The 7,194-nt window shown below is 39.4% G+C and overlaps 1 long non-coding RNA gene across 1 annotated transcript; it reads left to right on the top strand.

Annotated features, from left to right (window-relative positions):
• The first annotated feature begins 595 nt into the window (after nt 1–595).
• Nucleotides 596–1,720, top strand: LOC139469544 (uncharacterized). The gene is made up of 3 exons (XR_011653736.1): nt 596–837; nt 1,032–1,137; nt 1,510–1,720. It is a non-coding gene; the product is annotated as an uncharacterized lncRNA (long non-coding RNA).
• Nucleotides 1,721–7,194: the final 5,474 nt, after the last annotated feature.

Below are 7,194 nucleotides of genomic sequence, written 5' to 3'. Positions count from 1 at the left end.
CCCTCCCTTACAATTTGGCAAATAGATCTCCAGTATTCCCCGATTGTCTTAAAATAAGTAAATATTGATGCCAGACTCAAAGTTTGTAATCTTCTCTGACAATCAATGACTACGCCAACACAGAATCAGTTAAAAGTACTGATATGTAACCTTCTTGATATCCATCAGCAATCCATAATAGATAGCGCCAAAACACTGTAGCTACAATAGATACAACGATGTTGGATAAGGGTGCTACCGGTGGGGCATGATACGCTCGCCTTCTCGCGAAAACATGCTTTCATCACTATTTGATAGTGATTCAGAAACACATGTTCATGATACACGTCGTCGGAAGCGTACAATCGACTCTGCTTTTCGCAGATATTTTTAATAATTATGGATAATGTTTGTCGCTTTTATTTTTGCAAGATCGTGAGATAGTGTTTTGAAAGAAATCAGCCAAGTGACATGCAGCTGTTATTTTGCAGAACTCTCATCTGGATTATAGTGCGAGTGGAATTCGAGGACAAATAACAGAAGTTTCGTGTACTGAGATTGGTCAAAATGTCAGAAATAATATACGTTTTGATTATTCTAATATTTACATTCTTGACGGTCTGTCGTCCACACATGAAATTCTTCCGTGTTGAATCTTGTTACGACCCAACAGAAGCACACGAAATATACCACACCATTACCGGTATCAGCGTTCTTCTATGTGGAGTCATGTGCGCCAGGGATAAGAGATGCAAGTCGATTAGCATTACAGGTGACGGGAACAATGTAACATGCTATCACAACAGTGAGAGGAGACTGTTGAGTACAGGATGCGACAACCAGTACAGACATTTCAATGTAAGTACATTGATATCCATTCGATTACACTTGCGATTAAGTAACATGACATGACATGCCAAATTATTTCAGTTAATCAGTGAATTAAGTAACAAAATATTGTAATTATTTTCTTTGCAACCCATTCACAAACTGAGTGTAAACAAGTATTCTAAGGTTCCTTTTTCTGAATGTGGACATTTTTTATGCACCAGGGGTACCACTCAAGTTGTCATTACCACGGAATCTTTCTGAATGACAGCTATGGCTGCAGATGCTATGGTGGTTATATTGGTGCTTGGTGTGAACGACTAATGCAAGGTATTTTATCCATTTTTGTGGTGTTAGCAATTGTTTCTTATTTGGATTGACACTAACTCAAAGCTGAAGGTCAAGAGAATTTGTTTTGTTGTTCGTAATCGACGGTACAAATATTAATTATTTACCGGGAGTAATGGTTTGTTGTTATTGTGCGCTAGATTGACAAATCTACACGTACAGTGGCGAGTCAGCTGGTGAAAACACTGGCGCAAAGTTGAAGATCAAAACCGAACAAAGCATGGCTATGTGCCGATGTATGTTTTTATCAAGTCTGTTGGCAGTTGTCAAGCATGTTTTTCCCAAATGCATAAGCATGTTTTTTCAGGAATGTTTATTATTTAGTCCCAGTCAATTCTTATTCCTTCAATACAGATTGCTCTGAGGGTTCGTCAACGGATCATTACAGAGACTTTACAGAGTCTCAAGTGTTTCACATCCATCCTAACAATTCTCAACGGGCCTTTAAGGTTGTTTGTAGGATGCCACAAGGTCAGACACAGCTCCTTAAGCGACGTTTTAACAGTGACTACGTTAACTTCACCCGTCCATGGGAAGACTACAAAAATGGATTTGGAAACTTCAGTAAAACTGGTAAATACTGTGTTACTAGTCCGTAACGTGCATTACACAGGCTTCAGCATGAAGCATACCTCGTATGTGATCAAGTGATATCTACGAAGGAGATATGGCTTAACTTATCACTGAATGGTTGGTTAATTTAAGCATTAGAACGATGTGTAAATGTCAGAGTGTAACCTAAATGATTCTATTTTATATAATCAACTACTTGAGAACAATTTGTGCAATTCTTAAGAATTAAATATCAATTATTCAAACGCTTTGATCAGGGAAATCTGAGATAAATTAAGTTCAAAATTATGTCTCAAAAGGACATCATGATATAGCAAAACTATGACATGTAATTTGAAGATCATTTCAGACATAAACTAGCTTTAGAAACATGTTGCCATTATGAATTTTTCTGAATGGTATTGGATAAAAAAAGAAATCTCACCCTCCTGACCTTATATATATATATATATATATTATCCTATAAAGTGGCAATACATCGGCGATACTGTCGGCTATTTCAGTTGACTGGTGTTGTCATAGTTGTGATCAAGTGATATTCACCGTTCATCAAGTTATACTTGTCTTGTTTATGTTTCAGGCAACTTTTGGACAGGACTGGATATGATGTATCATGTGACTAACAATCGCCCACACAGCATGCGGGTTTTTATATTATTTCAAGAAGATGGGATACTTGTGTGGAGGAAGTATTTCTACACTGGTTTTCAGGTACTTAAAGCAGGGTTCTAAACAGATACGACTTTGAAGATAATCTTCAAATTAGGAGGTTTTCAACACAGCAAGTTTGATACCCATGAAATTGAAAATGTTCCAGCATTACTCCAGCTGAAGTTAATGCATCTCATTTATAAAAAATAAATACACAGGCACATCTACAAGATACATAAATATGAACCAAACACAAACTAACCTTATTATGGTAATCCTGAGCACAACACTGGCTTCCAGGAAAACACAACACCAACCATCCGGTAGTTGGAGATAAATATGGAACGGAATGGCTTCAAATGTATCTTACCAACTACTTTAGCAAACTCAGTTTAACAGAAGAAACGTTGACTTACATAATAAGAAGCTCTAAAAGGCAGACAAAGCAAGACGCTTGTGCTGTTGGTGGCTGCATAGGTCACTAGGGCTAACGTTTATATTGCCGGAGCTGCTCAAGTAATATAGCTTGAAACAGAAACTGATCACACGGGAATTTACTTGAATACACATACGATGACGCCTGACGACGTATATCTTTAACATACCCTTGGTAGTCCAGGGAACATCTATATTAAGTGCACTCTATTACTAGTCGTCAGATACCCGTGAAGATTCGACGTAGAATAGGTCTTCAGCAACCCGTGCTTGCTATACTTGTCTTAAGAGGCGACTAACGGGATCGGGTGGTCAGACTCGGGTGGTATACCAATTACGTAGATCGATGCTCATGGTGTCAATCACTGGATTGTCTTGTCATGCTGAGTGCGGCGCAAAACATTAATCAATACTGATCCTTGTATGAAACGGAAAATGTTTAATTTCAGGTGAGCAGTGAGAAATATGGTTATAACTTCACGTTCTCGTCCTCTGTATTACCCGGTGGCAACAACAATCCAGCGATTGATGGGCTGTCTGCGTTTCTAGGAGCTAGATTTTCCACTTATGATGTTGACAACGACAACGACAACAATGGCAACTGTGCCAATATACACCAGTCAGGGTGGTGGTTTACCACATGTGACGGATACAACCCTACAGGGCAGCCGCAACCTGCATCAGTTCAGTACAAGACATCGGACCCGACTCAACTGTCCTGGCCTCACTCACTAAACTACAGCTCTATCGGTTTTGGTATGTTTGTGTTTGCCGAAAAGAACCGAAGTGTGATGGAATACACACTAATATGATTGCTTTTGATATCGCAGAACAGTACAATCCTGATGGGACAAACAGCAAACAGAGTGGCAATTCGTTCCTAGATATGTGTCGTCACGATATGGCTGAAATACTGCCGATGTGACGTTAAATATTAACTCACTCACTCACTAGATATGTGTTGATATATTGTTGAATGGGGCATAATACATTACTCACTTACACACCAATGAGGCTAGGGTATCTGCGAAAAGTTGTTGCAGTTCTTATTACACCCACTCATCAAATATATACTCAACATGTCTGTAGTTCAGTTTGTAGTTCGTTTATAAAAGAGTAAAGAGAAGGAGGCATATGATACGCACCTGAAGAACACCAATGTCACATGCAAAGTATCTGACGGATTACTATCAAAGAATACATACCTTCACATGATGATATATGCTTCGAAATATACCAAACAAAAGTCACTGTGACACCAATATTTAAGTGTATTTTTCAAACAAGTAAAGTTTGATTTTCAATATTGTAGTACATGTATGGAATTAAACGCAACTGCTACAGAAAAGCATGCATTCCATGCAAAAGTTGACTTTTATGCAAGCCCCATGCATTTCACTACCCAAGAATGTGTATAAAAACATGTGCGTTAACGGGATTCCATATGCATTGTTTATCATCGTGCTGACAACAACTACCCCAGAAAAACGACAAAATTACGCAATTATTCAACATTACGAAATGCCATGTCTGTCCGAAAATGAGCGTTTGCGAGCCATTGGTATGCTTGAAGCAGGATCGAGTCAATTGGATGTTGCAAGACAATTCAACGTCCATAGAAACACCATTTGGTGTTCATGGCAACGTTGGCAACAGACGAATGCAAACAGAGACCATCCTCGGAATGTCAGGCCATGCGTATCCAATAATCGACAAGACAACTGGATTCGAACAGCACACCTACGAAATCGATTCCAGACAGCAACAGTGACTGCAAGAAGCATCCCTGGCCTTCGACGAATATCTTCACAAACCGAACGTCGTCGCCTCAGATGTGCAGGAATTGTCGCCAGAAGAGCCGCCTGACGTCCCATGGGGACAGGAAACCACCGTCAAGCACGTCTACAGTGGTGCAGACAGCGTCTACACTGGACGGCCATGCAATGGGGACAAGTTCTATTCGAGTCTCGTTTTCACCTCAGCCACAGCGATGGACGGAATCGAGTGTACCGACGTCGAGGTGAAAGTTACGTCATTCATTGTGTCATGGAAGAAGATCGGTTCGGGGGCGGCAAGAAAGACAGAGGACCCGTTTGATAGTGGTAGAGGGAAATTTCAATGGGCAGCGCTACCGCGACGAGATCATCGGCCCAGTTGTTCTACCGTTTTTGCGTCGTCATGGTCCAGGCATTATCTTTTAACATGACAACGCCCGGCCTAATATTGCTTGACTTGTTCAGGATTCTCTTCAACAAAACAACGTGAATGCCGGCTCGCTCCCCTGATCTCTCACCAATTGAGCACATGTGGGATGAGATGTATCGCCAACCACGTGTTCCACAGACACTCCAAGGACTTCGAAACATGCTCCAGCAGATGTGGACAGATATCACACGGGACTTTTTGCGACGCCTGGTCCATTCCATGAGACGAAGATGTGGACACACACGCTATTTATTTGTAAATTGACATTTTGGCATCTTCATGGTTTTGTTTATGAAATCACGCATTTTCTGAAGTCAGTATGGCAAGTTAAACCGTTTGAACACTTACAGGAGTCTTTTATCTGTAGCAAACCGAAATTGTTTCAGATTAAGTAAAAAACATAACTTTGCATTAAATCTTATTCAATGTCACAGGAACTTTTGTTGTTCCATATACACAGCATAGCCTTCTGTACTTTGAACAGCCTTCGTTGGAGGGTAGAAGTATCACATGATCTATATAATATAGTAGGTACCTTTTGAGTACCTTTCAGATGTTACAATTATTGCATTCCATTAGGCACTCAACGCACACTTGTACACATTGAATTTTATCATTTATTTCAACTAGCCAGCAGTATTGTCATTTTAACTCATTATTCTCCTGCTAGTTGTTGTACTGTCCTTTGACGACAGTTTTTATATATGCTATAACTTGTTCACGATATGGCTGAAATATTGCCCCTGTGACTTTAAATAATAATTCACTCACTCACTCATTATTCGCCTGTTCATACATGTATCGTCATGTAAGGTTGCATACAGTCAGTCTGGTAAATGTCAGAGTCGAAGTATTCGCAGTATTAAGTCCAATTTCGGGAATGGTCAAAGATCTTATCATTAGAACTTATTTTTCAGCTATTTATGTATGTAGCATGTACCTTACCCGACAGTGAGTATGTGGTAACTTTAGTGTGGTTTGTTAATATTTTGAACTTTGTACTTGCAATTTGACCATTAATCTTGTCTCGTATTCAATTCTCAACGACAATGTAACTTATTCTCGTATTAGTTATTCCATATACATTAGGTATGTCTGTTGTGTTTACACCACAAGTCTGTTCTAGTTGCATTTAAATCATTTGGATTTTATTGATATAGTATGCGTGTGGTCTTGGTGTGAACTAATTTTATATTTCAAATAGGATGTAAATCTATTTTTTTCAGATTTCTGAGAAACTAATTATATAATCCGTACAAGAGCTATATTGCCGGGCCCAGCAAATACCCCCAAATACCTGTCTAAGGAATGACCATAATCCTTAATACATGCAAGGAATGACTTTCATTCTTTGCATTCAAAGAAAGTATTTGAGACAAGTGGAATTTATACCATGTGGATTCTCTTAAACTCAGAGAATGTGCCTGAATATTGCATTCTCAGAGAAGAACTAAAATCAATTATGTCAAAACACTAGACTTTCCAACTTTATACACTACTATCCTACAAGGCAAACTTAAGGAGAAGCGTTATTCCTTGGACCACTGGGCATTTGTCACTAACGTGGAGACCATAGGTAAAGTTGGATCTGCATTCAGTAGTTCAGGACAAACCACGCTCTCAGTCACTCTTATACATAACATCTATATGACATTTGGGGACAAACATTTAGGCAAAGTACAACCATGGGCACCAATTATGGCGCCCACATTGCTGATCTGATTCAAGGTAACACTCGATAGGGAGGGAGTAAGTTTTCTTCAGTCACGCTCTGTGTTGTTCTGTGACAAAAAGCTGTTTCAAGAAAGAAAAATGGTGAAAGTGGCAGGTATTTGTTTAGTGTAATATTGTCAGTTTTATTTTATTTATATGTTGTAAATAAAATTGTCTTTATCAGTTTCATTCCGTTTGTGTCTCTCTCCAATAAATCTCAAGACGAGGAGAAGGCGTAAGTGAGCTAAATGCCACCACGTACATGTATAGCGTTTAATACCAGTTTGTGTTCCCTGTCTTTCCGTGTGAACTCGATAGATCTACCTCGCTCTCCTCGCTGCTGTCAAAGACTATTTAGACTAACCACAGGTTCATAGTGATATGTTCACCGAAGTGGTAAACGTCTGCGACCTGCATCACTTCTGGCTTTCTTCCCACATTAAGCTGACACGCCGCGATATA

This window comes from Haliotis cracherodii, unplaced genomic scaffold (assembly GCF_022045235.1).
Source record: "Haliotis cracherodii isolate W230 unplaced genomic scaffold, xgHalCrac1.p SCAF_2, whole genome shotgun sequence".
NCBI classification, from domain to species: Eukaryota; Metazoa; Mollusca; class Gastropoda; order Lepetellida; family Haliotidae; genus Haliotis; species Haliotis cracherodii.
Note: the sequence above shows the minus strand (reverse complement) of the source record. Positions and strands in the feature narration are given on the sequence as shown.